The following is a 16242-nucleotide window of genomic DNA, read 5'->3' on the forward strand; positions in this document are numbered from 1 at the left end:
TTTCATCACAGTTATTAGTAGGTGGTACTCTTTCCTCGATTCGGAATTTTGTCTCATTGAGTTTTATCCAAACAAGATTCTACTTTTAGTTTAGGTTTGAAGAAGTGAAGACTTTTTTTCATTTCTTCAATAGTTGCCAAACATGTCTACTAAGGTTCACAGTGAATTTCTTCGTGCAATTTGATATTTACGTTGAAATGGAAAGTAAAAATAGAGATTTGTTTGGTTCTAAAATATTGTCTGCAAGTGAGGGAATTCTAAAATTTATCAGTGACAACAGCCAACAAAAAGAAAAGAAAGAACATACAATAATTCACTGAGGTCACATCTAGTTATCCGCAATGAGAATGAAAAACTCCATCTGTGATTTATGAGTTTCCACATTATAGGCAAGTAAACAAATCTTCATATACAAAAGAAAACTCTTCGTCTACCAAAAAAAGAGAAAAAAACACACACACACTAAAGGCCATAACATTTTTTTTTTTGATACGAAAATATTATAATTAAATACGGAAGCCTCTAAGGCATCTATTGTTCTAAGGGACATAACATTGATACATCCTATAACAGTCATGATTTAAATATAGAGTTAACAGCCCCTCGACCTCTGTCTCTTTCAGAGGACATTCATTGATTTGTCAAAACATGAAAATGAATGATCAAATAGGAAGAGAATTGTATTCCGGCCCTTCTATTTTAGGAGCAGCTGAAGTTAGGTAAAATACAAAAGAATAACTATTTACAGAACTTCTTTTAACAGAGAAGTTAACTTAAAATTAACAAATATTCCAGCTAGTAGGCAAACAGGAAGATATAAGCATCCTTGTAATATTATGCAACTGAAATTGATGAAAAATTTAAAATGCCTAAATATTAGCAACACCATAATCTACATTATATAGCATCCTGTCATCCAAATCTAGAATGAAAAAGAGAATGAGATCAACACATGCAATTACCTGCATCTATATGGCATCCTGTCAGCTCAATGTGGTAGATAAGGCCACTCTAGCATGTATGAGCAGTGAGATTACATTCATTTTCTAAATTTAAATATCTCCAAATGAATTGAAGACTTCAGTTTTTCATAAACATATCACACATACAACATCTGAACTAAAGTGACAACAGAAACCTAAATGTAATATGCCATTTCTTCCTGTCGCATCCGTCTTCAGGACGATCAAACCATCAGGGTTTGTCCCATATGTATCTCTAAAAGTCCTACAACAATCAAAATTCAACAGTCAATTTCATGTCTTGTCAATAACCATCTAAAGTTTTAAAGAAAATCAAAAGGATACAAAACTTCAGAACTTGGCTCAATCACTCCATATCTGACCATTGTAGACTAAGCCAATATAATGTTCCAGACTGAGTTCAAAGAGCTTACAAATATACAATTTTTCATTATTTTCAGTAGAATATATAGTAGAAAGTAAGTGAACACATTAATAAAAAATTATTGATTTGTCATATGACCTACTATACTGATTTGGAAACAATTTACCCAAAAAAATAGACCGGTCGGGAAACAATGGTATATATTGGACCTCAAATGAATGACCAGCGAGAATCAAAATCCAATAGCAATCAATCTTGATTTACCTTTCTTTATTTAGTGACCAACTGGTGAGTACAATTAGTCACTGATGTGAATTGAAATGACTCCGATAGATATTGCGACAACACAAATTTGACAGTCAAATGATTAGCACTCGTACGAGGCTAACCGTATAAGTGCCCTTGCATACCATGCATATGAATGCTGCCTACGAAAGAAAAATCATGAAAATAAAAAAGTAAAGGTAAAAGAAAGCCGGTCCACCCTCTTGACAATCACAAGGTAAAACCGTCCTGGATGTTTGATTGACTAAGTATTAAAATTTCTTGCCTGTTAGACCTTATTAGGAACAAAATTACTTAATCGCTTGCTTTACCGACCAAAATAGTTAAAATTATAGGACTTCTTATGTCTTCTAATTTGGAGAGGCTAAGATTCGTATTAGAAATTCGGAATGAACTCCTCCATCCTAAATTACATGCATCAAGCTAGGGAAACAGCTCCTTATCTCTAATAACCTTATATTAACCAAAGCATTGTATAAATCTCTTAGAAAGACGAGTAATTAAGGTCAATCTAGAGCATCTAGAAAAATAGTCTTATAGTCCAAAAAATAATTCAAGTATGTGAGGCATATATTGGAAAAGAAAAGGGTACGAGGAACTTGTCTGTTTGAAAAGAAGATGGACTAATTAGCAACATCATCCTGCAATGGTGTAATATAATCCATCAGAGTCTCAGTATTATAAGGACATAAACAATTAATGATAGAATACACTAACCAGCGAGCAATCGTTTCCCTTCATTCATTAATCCAAAGCAGACTTTCTTCATATTCAATTACGTCATGCAGACCCAAACCAGCTGCTGGCAGCGTATACTCACCAAGACTCCCATCACCATGATCAACCTTAATCATCAAGTTCTTTTCCCCACTCCCATTTCCATGATCAACCTTAATCATTAAGTTCTTGTCATGGTCATTCCCTCTCCATAGACCCAAAACTACACTCTTCTCCATTACCACTATTGCTGTGGTAAAAATTATCCGCTCAAGCGATTCAAAATTTATGTTAAATAGCTTTATCCAGGAGCCAGGCACGCCATATTCTCTCATTACCCACAAACCAATACACTCATAAGCAAACGGCACCTGACTCGTCACATGCAGGCATCCTTCAAAAGAAACCCCCAGGTGGGAGAAAGACATGCCATCAAGAATTGGCAGTGGCATTGTCCGAACCTCCTCCTTTAACGGGCAGGTGGGAGAAAGACATGCCATCAAGAATTTGCCAAATCAAATGCTACGATAGCTGGTCCAGGCTCGATGGGGGTGGAGATCCAGTGAAGTGCATCATTCAACAGAGCACCCGGCTCGTTGAAGAGGTTCCCCAAAGGGGGATCAATCCTCCTCCATAGCTGAGTTCTCAATGAGAAGATCTCCACCCAATTCTCCAATTGATCATCCTCCCCGTCACTCTCTTCATCAATAACACAAGTTGTAGCTACGAAAACCTTATAGTCATTCAAAGCTGACAAGTAACCAAAACCAGAGCAGAGACTCACGACTAATTCCGGGCGAAAACCAGGGTCCGGTAATCTCTGGAAGAATCCGGTGGACGGATTCCAGAGACTGAAGTTATGATCGGAATCTAGAGACAAGAATACCAAACCATTGCTGGAGCTGTCACGCCCCGAATTTTGAATACTCAATTCAAATCCGAAACATGAATAATAACAATTACAATTAACGTCCTGAATTTTTTTCTCACAAACAACCACACTTCACACCTCTCAATATTACAATAAATCAAATCCTCAAGTTAATTATTACAACACACTCTCACCAAATCAAATTGTAAGGCTCAATGAGCTTAACTCACCTCACTATTACAAATGCTGTAAAACTATAACAAATACTCTAACCCGCACGATCACCGTCCTGATTCTCCTGACCTGTAGGATTACCCGCTACACAATTTGAATAGTGTACCGGGATTGCAACAATACAAACCCGGTAAGCTTTTGACAGCTCGTATGAGTAAATGAAAGGATTGCACGATTTAAAGTAACCAAATCAACTCAAGCATAAATTTAACTCAAGTATTTTCTTTGCATAATAATTGAAGTGTACAACGTCACTTCAAGCATCAATCAACTCACATCTCAACATGACTACTCAAAAACCAACAACTGTTTACTCAATATATACTCACAGGCTTATGATTTATTTAGATTAATCACCCCATTCAGTATATCATACTTACAGGCTTATGATTAATTATATTAATCACCCCATTCAGTATGTCATGTCATGTCATACCCAAGGGCATATGATAACTCGTTTATCCCCCAAGCAGTATGATGGCAGACAGACTAGAGCTCTAACTGTATCGTAAGGTGTCACCTGGGCCAAGGTTCACCTTACGAATGACTGCTTTTCTCAATTCACTCGACTCCTCATTTAATTCATCTCAACGACTCAACTATCGCACTTTACTCAATTACCCATTATCATAGACAACACAACATCTAAGATAAATCACATATTCCAAAGGGTAATGCTCAAAATATAACTCAGTAAATCACACCATCCAATATATATTCCACGTAAATATATATATACGTAGTCACCCACACAAGAGTGACCACTAATACCAACTATAGTTCACATGCAATAAAATCTAGAAATTCATTTTTATAGTTTAAATACATTTTACTTACCTATGGACCGTAGTCGATCAAGTCCATATAATTTAAAACAAATATTTATTTTCATAAAACAATTTCCACAATTTCTCAATTAAATAAAATCACCGAATTTCGGTTCGTGAATGAACCATGTGCGATTTACTCACCTCGATATTCCCGCTGCGTCTTCAATTCAACACAATACACACCGAAACCGCTCACCCAAGGAAGACCGTCAATCACCTAGTCAAACATGACCTTAACTTAGCCAACAACTCAAAAACATACTCAAACGACAATCCAACGGTCGGATCGAAATTAAATGATGATCCAACGGTCGGATCCTCACGGATCGCCTTTAGGATCACCCTCCAAAAATCATCACGAAGATCCAACGGTCGGATCTTCCTGAATCGTCCTTACTAACATCTTCACAAATTTATACGAAAATCCGACGGACGGATTCTCACGAATCGCCTCCCTAATCACTGTTTTGCATTTATACGAAGATCCAACGGTCGGATCTTCGCCCATGACCACACAAAGCCACTGGGACAGTCATAAGATCATCATATCAAAACTACAAGTCCATCTGACGGTCCTAACTTCACAGATCACAAATCTAACGATCGAAATCGATCTAAACTTAAAAATTCATAACTTAATCATACGATATCCAAAAATTGTGTATAATATATCAAAATGATCGTATTGAAATATAGAATCTGAAAATGCACAGAAACCATATTTTTGATCCCCGGAGGTGGCCGGAAAGGGCCGCCGGAGTTAGTGGCAGAGCCGCCGCCGACCACCACCAATGGTGTCGGGGCCGGGCTGCTCTTCTTCCTCTCATCATGCTTAACAACTTTCATAACTACCATGTAAGCTGAAAATGACCGGAAGTGGTTGAAATTACCTAAAACAGTCGAGGTGGCCGGAATTTTTCCAGAAACCGGCGAGAATTTGCAGAAACCGGCGAAGCTCCGATCAACGTAAAAATGTCCTCCTTTCGCTTCGATTCCTTCAGGAGACTTGTTCAGAACTAAAAGACGAACTCACTGGTTCAAGAATCACTCAAAACGAAGCTCTACAGCTCGAGATATCTTGATCGAAAGCGTTGGTGGCCGGAAAATTTGCAGAATCCGGCGAGCTCCCGTTCGACGTAAAAACTTCCACTACTCGCTTCGATCCCTTCTGAAGAGTTGTTCAGAACTTCAAGGCGAGCTCACTGGTTCAAGAATCACTCAAAACGACGTCCTGTAGCTCAAGATATCGATAGCTCCGGTTTCGTTCTTGATTGGGTTTGACTTGCAGCCACTGCTTCGGGCCACGCCGCCGTGTGAGGCTGCTTCTTGGAGCTTCAGGAAGTTGAGGCGAGCTCGAGGATGAAGTTTGGTGAGGATTGATGGCCTGTAGCTCGAGTTATCACAATTGAAAAGAAATCGGGGCTGGACGTACCCGGTCTCTTCGCCGCCGTTTCCGACTGTGCCGTGACCCAAAACCGCTGCAGGTAGCTTCGCAAGGCTGAGATGATGCCACTGGAGGTTGTCCGGCGTTGAATGATGGCCTGTGGAGGAAAAGAGAGCTTGGAGAAATTTTTGCTTTGTTTCGGTATCTTTCGGACGAGAGAGAGTGAGAGAGAGAGGTCGATAGAGAAACGAAAAAAAGAAACAGAATGATGGCTCTCCGACAAGAGGAGGACCGTTACAGCTAAAGGGAGGGGTGAGAAAACTAAAGGAAGAGTGAAATGTTTGTCTTTGATTCTTTCACGAGATGGTATTATTCCTCTATCGAGGTTCGTATTATTCCTCCGACGAGTTTCGTACAATTCCTCTAACGAGGTTATTACAGGAGCCCAGTACCGAGACCATTTCGTTCGGTTACTTGAACGGGCAGGTGAGCTTTCTCACCGAAGAATGGTCTCCAAACGACGACGTTTGCAAGTCTAGCGATTCGATCTGACAGTCGGCGGAGAGGAGGAGTCTTCGACGGAGGGTTCGCTGCTTCGAGGCTAGGGCGTAATGGGACTTGGCGAATTGTAGGTCGGAGAGGATAACGGAACGCCACCGTTTCGAGACGCAGCTGAATCGGATTAACGATTCGACTGGCAATCTCTGGAGGATTCTCACTACAACGTCTTCAGGTAGCTCAACGTTCGCCATCGAAAAACTAGGGTTTCAGTTTGATGGTGGCTCTGAGACCAAGTGGGGGTCTAATATACATGCAAGAACGTTAAACGACATCATTTAGAAGAACATCAAACGATATGACGTTTGAGGACAAACAAAATAGGAAAATGCATGGAGCAAATAGAGTATATATATAGAAATCTCTTGGGCAACCTTCCCTTGATGATCACAATTAGATGGCTTCCCCAAGAACATTAACGAATGAGATCGAAAAGCATTCAAAATTTTAGTGACTCAAACTAGTGTCGAAATCAATGAAAAATGGCACGAGCAAAACTCCATCACATCTCATTCTCCTAGTAGCCAACACTAAACCTACTGTGTTCAGAAAAGAGAGTTTACTGGCAGCTTAGATGCACTTAATTGGGAATCCTATACAATCCTAATTCCAGACATCACCATGTTTGACTTATAGAATCTACAATTTCGGACTTGTTCAAAACTCATCAAATGCCAAGTTTGAGATAAAAAACATCTAAAATTTCAGTTAACCAATTTGAAATGAAAGAAGATAATACATCAATCCATCATAAAGCTTGGTACAGCAAAGCCAAATCACAAGTCACAACCAGAATATCAATGCCCAACTATAGCAGTCATCATCTATACCTCTCTTGAGTTTGACAATAGAACTCAAATCAAAACCAAGTTAAAGATTTGGTATCAAATCCAAGCAAAGCATAACATACTTCTAGTGACCTGACAAACAATGACTTGCCTCGCATTTCGCTTTTCTTTTAGGAGCCGCTGAAGTGAAATAGATATAGAACAAAACATGTTTGAAAAACTATAACTTCACTTAGTCGCCTAAATTATTTTAAATTTACAGATGCTCCAATTCAAAACCAAATTATAAGGAAAAGTTAGAAGAAAAGCATCTTCTTCTCTTCTAATTGAAAGTTGTATTTTTACAACATCATACAGAACAGAGCATCTGGTCAAGCAAATCTAGAGGAGTAAACAACAATTAAGTGATCTTCATGTCAACTTAATCTTGTAGGGATGCAACTGTTACATGTATAAGTAGGTCTATTTTCCTTCTAGCCCATTGCCTACAAAGTCTTTCTGATAAAAGAAATTTGGTTTTATGTTGTTGCCTATATATTTGGTTTAAAACCTGGCCTTGATAGAAAGCAGAGTTTCAGTGGATGTGTAAAACTTACAAGAGCAATTGACTTATCAAAAGAGACTTGCATGAGAGTGATTTTGATGCGGGTGCATATGGGGCAACATCAAATGCATTATTTTGTTGTTTTATTATAGATTTGTAATATTTGATATTTCATTGTTTAGATATTTTTATGGTATCTTTTTACATTTAATTTAGGATTTACATTTAACTAGCTTTCCATTTTAGCTTAAGTCTACTTATTCTCCAAGTATTGTAAACCCTATAAATATGGGTAATGTAATTGTTGTTAGATAGCTTATGGTTTATGAATAATATCAGTTTATTTGAGGCATGGATTTGCCATTCTTTGCGAGTTTGCCACTCCTTATTTCTGGTGTCTGTTGAGTGACTGTTGGAGGCCTGTGTTCGATACCTTTTCCCCATCAGATTTAGATTAGTCACTAATGTGAACTAAAACAATTAACAGATACTGTAATTCATACTCCTCATTAAACCTTGAGTAACTTGTAGTAACCACCCAAAAACAATCCAAATTTAACAGCCATTGCATGTTTTGTCTATTACATTTAAAGTACGTGTTTGAGCCCAAAAGTAATTTTGGCAAGATCCCTTAGGGGATTTAGCACAGCGGGCCGATACCTGCGGCCCAAAAATAAGCCTACTAGAGTTTGGGTTACAGCTTCACCCATTCCGAAATCCATAAGGAAAACGAGCCCTTATTGGAGTCAGGTAGCGGAGACTGAATAGGAAACTTCAATCAATAATCATTCTATGGCAAGGAACAGTCGAAACCCTAGGTATAAATACCAGGTTTCAAGGATGAATCAATGACAACTCTCAAATCAACTAATCGCACAGATTATCAAAACCTCTCCGGAGCAAACCTACCTGCAACCCAGCGAAGCAAGGGTAACGCCCTCGCAACCCAGCGAAGCTAAAGATACGCTTTAGCAAACCCCGTGCTTTCTCCAAACTTCCCAGTGATTGCTCTGCTCAACCTACAACGTTGAGTATCGATTCGGTGACGCGAAGAGATCACAACACAAGCCCTTACCCGTAAGGCAAGAAGTCCTTTTCCGGAAGGCAGAGAAAAGAGCCTTGTGACGAAGTTGGTGCTCTCCTCGTCCACAACGCTTGATAAGAAGTCAGGTCAAGGGACTCCCCCGACGACTGCACCCCACGGTGCTGGCACGCTCGAGCACTCAAAAGCAAGGTTCTAAAAAACGCTAGGCTCTAGTCGGGTGGTATCCTGGGGACTAGCGCCTAGGGGCCTAGGCGGGGACTAGGCGGTTTTAATTATTTTAGTTTTTTAACTATTTTATGACATATAATTATATAAATAAAAATATTTAAAATCTCAAAATTAATTGAAAATAGTTTAATTGATCAAAATAGAGAAAAAAAAATTAAGAATTTAATAAACATACTTAATATTAGTCTAAGATAAAGTCTCAATATTAGTGGGTTTGTTATATGATTTGATTCAATGAACAAACCACACGTATGTCAAACTGCAAGTACACATTTGTTGGGTTTAGCAAACGTGTCAACTGCTATTTCTTGTTGGGTTCCAATAGCTAAACAGAGATCTGTGTCTTTTGACTCTTTTCTCTTCCTTTGCCCCACTACACCAGAAGACCAAGCACCTTCTATCTCTTCCACCATGACCCAGAAATTCATGAAAGAGTGAGAAACAGATCGATTCAAAAATCAAAACCCACAACAGATCAATTCAAAACCCAGAAATTCAACTTACCAATTCTGCAATTCAACAATTTCAACCCATAAATTAAACCCATAAATTCATGAGAGATGGAGAGATGAGTCATTCAAGGTCCTCAAGGAGAGAGGTCGTGAGCCCGTGTGGTCGTGCAGCCTTGATGGAGAGAGGGAGAGAGGCCGTGCCGCGGTGCCGGAGAGGGAGAGAGGCCGTGCCGCGGTGCCGGAGAGGGAGAGAGAGAGAGACGGCGACAGTGAGTGTCTGAGTTAGGTTTCGACTTTGACTTCGAGTGTTCGACAGTGACTGTTTATTTGAGTTTATTTAAAAAAAAAAAAAAAAAAAAGGAAGCAGCGCCCAGCGCCCAGGACGACCCGCCTAGCCCGACTAGGCGGCCGATTTTCAGCCCGACGCCCAACTCGATCGATTAGCCTAAAATCCGAACGGTGAGGAAGCGCCCAGCGCCTAGGCGCCGCCTAGGCCGATTTTTAGAACCCTGCTCAAAAGAGACAGTTTGTACCAGACTGGTTTTGGAGCCAAACATTTTGGGAAGTCAAACGCAAACCCTTACCAAAAGGTTTACGCTAACTGCCCAAAGCATAAGACCTCCAGTTACAGACCGCATTCTCGCGCGGACTGTCGTGATCTTTCTGAAGAACAAGTGACTCAAAGGTTTTCTCGCTACCTCCAATCATCAGGCATGTCAACTGAACAGGGAGAAAATCACCCGCCCGCTACTGATGGTCAGAATGTCACTATTAACCAGGCAAGTGAGCCTGTCAACACTACCGTCGTCTCTAATGCTGCGAAAAGTGAAGAAAGAGAGGCTTTCGTTCCGAAGCCTATCCCAGAAGGAGCGACTTTCGAGGAACAGCTCGCGATCATCATGGAAAATCACGAGAAAAGGTAGCTGCTGACTTCGACAGGGAAATCGCGATGACAGACCAGCTCATACGCGAACTAGACCAGCGCATTGCCCAACGTGCTGAGGATACTAAGCGACAAATCGCACAATCAGAGAATGCAGTAAGGGCCCATGCCAGAGGTATCGCTGATGAGCAGAGTCAACGACAACAACAAGTCATGGAAGCCATCGTGAACCAAGCCAAGCAGACTGCGTCAGAGTTGGCAGGTCTTCGCAAGGATGGTTCTAACCTTGCAACAGAAGTCACCATGCAGAGAGCTGAGTTGAACCAGGCTAAAGAGGTACTAAACAAAGCTTTAGGGGATCCTAATGCCATCCTTGGTTCGCTTGGCCAACCCTCTGGTTCTGGCAAGTATATACCACCAAATGCTCGGGAAAAGGCTAGCAGCAGCACGGCTACACCATCTGCAACGGCTACTGCCGCGTCAGCTAAAAGTAAGGAAAGAGCCTTGGTGATTGGTGCTAACAAGGCCACTCCACAGGCCCCGCAAAAGAGTAAGACTCAGAAATCCGGTGAAGGCACTCCTGCTGACCCTATTGTGTTTACCCAGTACAACAGCGACGGGGCGGAGAATGTGTATGAAGAGCTACCAAGAAATTACTATGGCATTGATCAGGCCGGCAACCCGGTCAAGATAACAGCTCTGGTAAAAGATGTGACCGCACCAGCAATGACTCTTCAGCAGTCCACCATTCCCCGGACCATTCGCCTTGGGGAAGGAACAACGACTGCTAGCCAGGCTGTACCGTTGCAAACTGCTCGCCAGACTGTGGCGATGCCTCCTCATCCTCTCGGTCCAGAGTATGTGAGACGCGAAGAGGTTGAGGAGATGATCAGGTTGGCTAACCCTAGGGTCCAAATTGATGGAGTCTATGAGGGGCCTTTCCCGCCGCATATAATGCTCGCGCCTTTTCCTAGAGGTTATAAAAATATAATATTTTCTACTTTTTAAGGAGAAGACACTGAAAATGCGGCAACCCATCTAGCCAGGTTCAGGGTGCAATGCGGCCAGTATCAAAATGATGAAATCCTCAAGTACAGGATATTTGGCACTTCTCTTTCTGGAGCTGCTTTTAGATGGTTTTCTAAGCTCCGCCCAGGATCAATGGCTGATTGGCCAGCAATGGAAAAGCTATTTTGAGAGACTTTTGGGGCTCTAAAACCTGAAGTTGACCTGGCTTCTCTTACTCAGATGGCCTAGCAGCCCACCGAATCTGCCGTAGCATATCTCCAGCGATTCCAGATTCAGAAGGCCAAATTAAATATGGTACTACTTGAGAAAGAACTGGTTAAGTTGGCAATCAAAGGCTTGGAGTCCCGCCAGCGAAAGAAATAACATGGCAGCATGATCCAGTCAATGGGAGAGCTTATCACAGAGGTGGGCAGTTTTGAACATCTTCTCAGAGAGACTGATGCCAGAAAGAATGCGTCCAAAGGGACATATGTGCCAGGAAAACACCGAACAGTAGCTGCATTAACCTACCAGCTGGCTACTTATGATCCTAACTACCACCACCAAGGAGAAGAGGTTTTCCAGGATGAAGAGGAGGAAGAGGAGAATGATGTCTCCGCATTTGAGCTGACAAGAAGGAAGAACTCAACCCTCAAGCAGTTGAAAATATCTAAGGAGCCTGTCAAACTCAAGTCTGTAGCCTTCACCAAACCTGAGTTCGCGACTTATACATATGATGCCAATAAGGCACATGAGATTTTAGATGAGATGATCGCCGCGAAGATGGTGAAGACAGACTTTGGACCGTTCCCTCGACCAGATCAGTTGAAAGGAAAGAAGTACTACAAATTCCACAACTTGTGGAACCATAACACGGCTGACTGTGTGAAGCTAAAGGACCAGATTCAGGTATGGCTCAATAATGGTAGTTTGCAGGTGGAAGCTCCGGCGACCGCAGCGGCACTAGTGGACCTGAACCCTTTCCCAGACATCGGGGTCAATATGGTTTATGTGAACTGGACCAAGAAGAACCAGAGGAGACCAACCTTAGATTTAACCGCAAAGGGGCGAGAGGAGAAGACTGAAGGGGACGAGACCCCTGCAAAGAAGAGAGCTAAGCCCATCAGTGAGGTCTCACCAGTAGTCCTGTGTTCGTGATGCAAAGAAGAATGTGGAATCCAAGTGTCGCATGAGGAAGTCGAACAGACTTTTCACTTTGGTTCTTTCCCGCCAATCAAGTGGGCTTCGCCATAGCGAAATTATCAGCCTTCTAGCCCAAGAGCAAGAGACAAGATGGAGTCACCACCATCCCCAAGGGACTCCAACTTGTTCAAGAAACTGAAAGTGGCCGCGGCCGATCAGAAACAAGATGAGAGAGCTAAGAACAAGCACAAAGACATCCTGACCAAGCCGTACATTCCACCTTCTTTGACGTCCTCCATCAAGGAAGGCAAATGGTACACCAGAGAGAAAGGGAAGGCAGTAGAAATTAGCCCTTCCAAGAAAAGGAAGTTGCAGCGCAGGTTTGGAGAAGCCAAGCGGACACTAGAGGCTCTGGATCAGGGCCTGATCAAGCCTTCGCAACTGGTCAAATCTCTTGAACAATATCAGAAGGAAATGGAGGCACTAGCAGCTAAGCCATTGGTGGCTCCCCGTAGCTTTCAAAAGCAAACAAGCTCAGAGTCCAGGGCTGCTAAGCCCAGTGTATTCTGCAGGATCACTCAAGAGCGGACACCGCCGCTAGTTAAGAAGGAAAGCTCGCCAACTAGGCGACCACGTGTCAGACGCAGGTTGTTTCGCGAGGAGCCAGAAACCAAATCCTCAGTTTTTGAGAGACTAAGGGCAAGGACAACACTACAGATGCCTTACAGTGGAGACCTAAAAAGTTTCAAAGTCTGGTAGTCGCACCCCCAAAGGAAAAACCAACAGAGGTATCAAGGTTGGACTCACCAAAGCAGATCGCCGCGACACTGGAACACAAGCAGAATGCGAAGCTAATCCCTGAAGAAGAGTCGTTGGTGGCTAGAATGGCTAGGCAGTTCAACACTGAAATCTCCGCAGATGAACCCAAGCTCAACCTTGAGGAAGACACGGATGAGGTAGAAGGGGTTGAAACCTCCTGCAACATGGTTTACGTACTCCCCGCGAGGTATGCACTGCCAGTCGCCGCGCAGGAGTGTTTGGAAACTGACGACAGTAGTGAACAACCTTTGCAGATTACATCAGCAGCAACGACACCTGTAGAAGAGGCTGTGTTCTTGGAAACAGAGGATGCCAACAACAGAGAGTTCTTCATGAGCTTTACAAGGCCAACACTCGATATGGTCCAACATATGAGACCTCTATATATCACGGCGGAAATTGGCGGCACCAAAGTTAGCAAGATCATGGTTGATACTGGAGCTGCAGTTAATGTTATCAATACAAGGACCATGCATCTGCTGGGAATCAAGAAAGAAAAGATCCAATCCATCTCTCTCACGCTAAAGAATTTCGCGGGAACTGTAACAAAAACTCTAGGATTACTTTTCTTGCGTATCAAGGTTGGACCCGCAGAGGGGGTTTATGCTTTCTTCGTTACAGATTGCTACGCAGCATACAGCGCCATTCTAGGCAGGGACTGGATTCACCGGAGCTATTGTGTTCCGTCCAATCTTCACTAGGAACTGATTATGTGGAACAAGGTAACTGACAAGGCTGAAGTGATTAAGGATGATCCTCGCCCATTCCTTGTTTCTGCCAATTACGTAGATGCCAGGTACTACTTGGAGCCTATTACTCCCTTGTAGGTCAGTGGCATCGACAACAATGGCCGCCCCACAGGGGTGCCGGCCTCTGAATTAGCACAGTGGGGGCTCACACTTGCGAAGGAAGACCTGGAAAGGCCTGGCCACGCTGTGCCCAATACTCTCAATAATTAATGGATTACGACCTTCCAGAGGGAGGAATAGAGGCCTTCCATTCTTTGTACGACAGACTATCTTCATACTTGGTGGAACGAGAGGCCTACGATCGGGTCGCGACCTTAGAGGTCGTTAATGAAGAATTCTCTGACCCAGAAGAGGCAGAAGAGGAAATTCAGCTTGCCCCGGCGACGTTGGATGATACACCTCCAAAGGTTAGGGACCCTACAGAAAATGTCAATTTAGGAACGACTGATGAGCCCATGGACGTGGCCATCAACGCTTATCTAGAGCCTAGCGAGAAGCAGAGGCTTATTGACTTATTACTGGAATACAAGGACTGCTTCGCAGAAAAATACGAAGACATGCTAGGCCTATCATCAGAATTGGTATGCCACCAGCTACCAACGGTGACTGATAAGAGGCCGGTGAAGCAAGAGCCGCGAAGAATGAATTCGGAGACCCAAGTTCTGGTCAAAGAAGAAGTCGAAAAGATGCATAAATCAAGTATTATCAGGGTAGCCAAGTACAATCAGTGGATATCTAATATAATGCCTGTGCGCAAGAAGAATGGCAAGATGAGGGTCTGCGTGGATTATAGAGACCTTAATATGGCTACACCTAAAGATGTTTACCCCATGCCGGTTGCGGATATGTTGGTAGATGCAGTAGCTGGACATGAATTATTGTCCTTCATGGACGGTACCACAGGGTATCACCAGATCTCGGTTGCGGAGGAAGATAGACACAAGACCGCGTTCCGTTGCCCAAGATTCGCGGGGGTTTTTGAGTATGTGGTCATGCCCTTCGGACTAAAAAATGCAGGAGCCACGTATCAGAGAGTCATGAACCTGATCTTCCATGAGATACTGGAGAAGAATTTAGAGGTTTACATTGATGATGTGGTCGTGAAATCGAAGAAGCGAGGAGACCACATTACAGATCTTAGAAAGGTTTTTGAACGCATGCGGCCACACAAGCTCAAGATGAACCCCGCTAAGTGCTTTTTTGGAGTTCAGGTAGGCGATTTTCTGGGATTCATCGTTCATCAAAGGGGCATTGAGGTCCCCGAGGATAAGGCAAGCGCAGTTATCAACACATCTCCCCCGCGAACGAAAAAGGAGCTACAACGACTGCTGGGTAAGATCAACTTTTTGAGACGTTTCATCTCTAATTCTGCAGGTAAAATCCAGCCTTTTTCCCCACTACTAAAGTTGCAGGGACAGAACGAGTTTGTATGGGAATCTAAACATCAAGAGGCTTTTGACAAGATCAAGGACTATTTAGCGAGCCCGCCAGTGCTTGTTCCTCCTAGAGCTGGATTTCCATTGAAACTGTATATTTCAGCAGCTGAGGCTTCCATTGGCAGCCTACTTGCTCAGGATGATGCGGAAGGTGTGGAACACGCCATCTTTTATCTCAGTATGACACTCACAGATTGTGAAACAAGATACACTCCCATGGAAAAACTGTGTCTTACCTTATACTTCTCAGCATGCAAGTTGCGACACTACATGTTATCCTTTACTATTTGCATCATTGCTCAAACCGATCTAGTCAAGTATATGCTCTCGCGACCTATTTTGAGAGGTCGTATCGGAAAGTAGGTGCTCGCCTTGTCAGAATTCTCGCTACAGTATGTTTCATAGAAAGCAGTAAAGGGACAAGCCATCGCCGACTTTTTGGCACATCACCCTATGCTGGACATCCCAGCGGTGAGGGAGTTGGAGGTCGCGACCGCAATAACGACTCGACCAGATTTGGCGTGCATTCCAGAGTACGCCGCGTTGTATCAAGCCACAGTTTCACTCTAACCCTGGGTGTTATATTTTGATGGCTCGAGAATGGAGACACTAGCAGGGGCAGGGGTTGTCTTGGAGAATCCAACTGGCGATCGTTTTTCCTACTCCTTCCAGTTGGAGTTCAAGTGCACCAATAACCAGGCAGAGTATGAGGCCCTCATCATTGGCCTAGAAGTATTGCTGGAGCTAGGCGTCCGAGACATCCAGGTCCGCGGCGACTCTTTGCTCGTAATCAATCAGCTTCGCAAGAAGTACAGGTGCATAAGCTACTTACTCGCACCATATTTGAGTCACGCTCTTGAACTTCTGGACCAATTTGCTGACGTGGATTTAGAATACATTCCTCGCGAGCGCAACTTTGCG

Source organism: Rosa rugosa, chromosome 1 (genome assembly GCF_958449725.1).
Source record: "Rosa rugosa chromosome 1, drRosRugo1.1, whole genome shotgun sequence".
NCBI classification, from domain to species: Eukaryota; Viridiplantae; Streptophyta; class Magnoliopsida; order Rosales; family Rosaceae; genus Rosa; species Rosa rugosa.